This window comes from Desmodus rotundus, chromosome 1 (assembly GCF_022682495.2).
Source record: "Desmodus rotundus isolate HL8 chromosome 1, HLdesRot8A.1, whole genome shotgun sequence".
In the NCBI taxonomy this organism is placed as follows: domain Eukaryota; kingdom Metazoa; phylum Chordata; class Mammalia; order Chiroptera; family Phyllostomidae; genus Desmodus; species Desmodus rotundus.
Genome location: NC_071387.1, coordinates 26,287,598 through 26,290,693, shown reverse-complemented (window position 1 = coordinate 26,290,693; position 3,096 = coordinate 26,287,598).

Here is a 3,096-nt window from a genome sequence, read left to right as displayed (position 1 = left end):
TTACAAGGGTAAGAACTTGCATTTCCAGAGAGCTTTCCCTGGAGGTTCTGATCTGGTAAGTCTACAGCAGGTGTCATGGGATCTGCATGTTTCTGTTTAACAAGTGATGTCATGGTAGATAAAATACAGCTGGACTAAAAATAAGGATAAATAGAGGACTTCTAGAATTATGTTTAGCACACAAATAACCCAATCATGGAATAGTGGACTACACGGAGACAGAAAAACAATCTTACAGCAGAACATTTGCAGGAAGCGCAGACAAAATGGTAAACAAAAACCTGAGATATCTTAACGTTGTCTTTTGTGAGAGCATTAAGCCCACCCTAAATAGATGTCTAGGTTTCTAAGAGTTAAATTAAAAAACATGACGGACAGCACTGTGGGACCGGAGCTTTAGAAAAGGAACTGGGAGGAATGCATATTGCCTGCTGCCACCTTGTGGCAGAATTGTGTAGTTAACGAAGACCGGGTGCAAGTCACGAGATGAGTCCTCTGACAAATGTTAATTGACTTGGTAAAAATCACTTGAATTATGAGTGTTTCCTTTAAAAAAAAGGTTATTACTTAAATTACAATGTTGTTTGGGATAGGCAATGATTACTTTCAAGGACAAATGATATAAACCATTAAGTATTCTTTTAGCATAGCAAATGCTATTTATTCTGCCATTTATTTTTCTGGGGCTATGCTTTTTTCACTTGAGTAAGATGGTGAACAGGTGGTGGTTGGTAGGACATGGGGAATGTGGTCCATGAGAGAATTCTCTGCCTTCCTCCCCTTCATCTATTCTATTTTCCCGATTCTTAGGGTGATTCTTTCCCGATTCTTACCTCTTTGGATTGGGATAGGCTATTCAGAAGGTGTCAGGTGGCTGAATGGGGCTTTCGGAAGAATAGCTGGAGAATTTGGTTAACTACACATGAGAATCAGAAGGTTCTGCAAAGGTCTGCTCTCTTCTCAACATCTTCTCTACCACTCTGAAGTGTGTGTTGAAGTCAGGGGTGTCCTGAATTGATCTGGATCAATTTCCCTGAAATTCTCTTAGTTCTGCCCACCTCTGTGTTGGCTTCATTATCAAGCTGGTTGGCAAGAAGGCTCCAACAATTTTGGGTCTCACATAAAACATTCAGAAGATAAATAAATTGCTTTAATCCTTTTATGTCAAGCAATTCACTCTGATTAAACTGTCCATTTTTACCACTGGGACTTTGGCTTGGGGAATGGGACTTACTATTTATATTAACACAATCCTTCGAAGTGAATTCAGCTTCCCCTGAGACACGCAGAATGAAGGGAGCTAAATGGATACGTGAATAAATTCCTGGTTGTGCTCTGTTAAGAGGTGGGAGAGGGGGACTAGAAGCTAGGTAGGCAATCAACAATATTGACTTAGCATCAGCAACTGATTTGTCACAACACAACACACAGGTGATGATACTCAAATGAAACTCACCTCATGTGAGGAAATTGATAATAGTGGGGATTATAGAAAAGAGGGATAAAAGCGGAAGTACTATTCAGCTCCAGGCAATGTGGCCAGGCAAGAATATACGCCTAGTGTTGTTAGATCTACAATATTTTTAAGAGAAGTTGATAATGTGGACTTTTATGTAAACTACCTTATTTTAAATGTTGGTGATTAAGTAAGTCAGTTTTCATTTTTAACCACAAAAGGTAGCCAATACTTTACAAAATAAACAAAGCATATCTGTTGACCAAATATAGCCTGGGAAACTCCTGTTCACAAACTTTGGGCTAGAAGAACCCTTGCTTGCCATTCAGTGATTCTGTGGATGCAAGGCTTGCCAAGAGTAGCCAATGGAGGGAGAGCAGAGAACTAGAGACATCATCTTGTAAGAGTGCATTTCAGCAGGTGGGTCCCCAAACACAGTTCAGTCTTCTGCTTTAGCTAACAAAATGTGAAGTCCACTTGGAACCGCTTCGTTGCAGGCTAGAAAGAGTCTGCTAGTACCTGAAACCACAAACACTTGTTTTCCTATTATCTTCTTACTAATCCACAGGTAACACCCAGCAAGAACAGGGACCCAAGTCATCACACTATTAGAAATCTAGCGTGGATTAGGTTTGATCTCCCCCCCCCCCCCACAAGTGGCCTAAATTGTTCCATTGATCGTTCGTTCGTTTGTTCCTTCCCTCCTTTTTCCTCCCTTCCTTCCTTCATCTCTCCCTCCCTTCTGCTGTTCCTATATAACACTTCAATCTCCAGGCCACTACATGATGTCATTAGGTAGTTTTACATAGTTCTGGGAGGCATACAGCTTTTTATTGATAAGTTAGATTGATTACCTTCTTATCATTAACACATTTAGTTTAGTTGAACGGGGAATAGCACTTTGCAACTGACTAAAAAAAAACAGTGCTTAATTAGCTTAAAATAAACTAGTGTTGAGATCAGAAGCTATTGATTTTTGTTTTTTGTCGCACCCCCTGGTTATTTTCTTGTTCCAAAAAAGCACAAAAGCAGTAATTGTCATCCTGTCTGCACCTTAGAATCTCGGGAGAAGGTGGGGGTTAGGACTGAGGTTGGGGTTGGGGGAACGTTTTGGAAAAATGTCTACGTATAGGCCCTGCTCTAGAGACACTAAAACTCCCCCAAGTGTTTCTAATGTGTAGGCAGGATGTATATAGTTCTCTGTAAGAAAAATCTACAAGCCCCGAAAACCATCAAATCTCTTGGATTTTCTCCAGAAGCCTTCATTTCAACAAGAGGTGCTCCCAGTAAGTAACATTTTCCCGAGGGGCCTGGGACTACGCTTTTTCCTGCTTGGAGATTGACGGGACCATCAGCCAATCGACAATTTGAATGGGTCTAGGTAGGCCAATAACAGGCACCAGAACAAGGCACTTTATCTAAATAGAAAAACTAGGTCGCAGTAAAAGACCAAAAAGCCAAAAAATTCACAGGCCCTTTCTCCAGGGTCAGCGAGGCGGGGACACACCTCCAGTTCTCAACGGGACCCCTACCCCCCGAGTGTTGCTACAGAGACCGCGTCTACTTCCCGGTGCTTGGCGCCCTCGCTCACGTCATTTCCGCCCGCTGGTTGAAGCGACGCCCTCTTTCTCTTTTCCTGT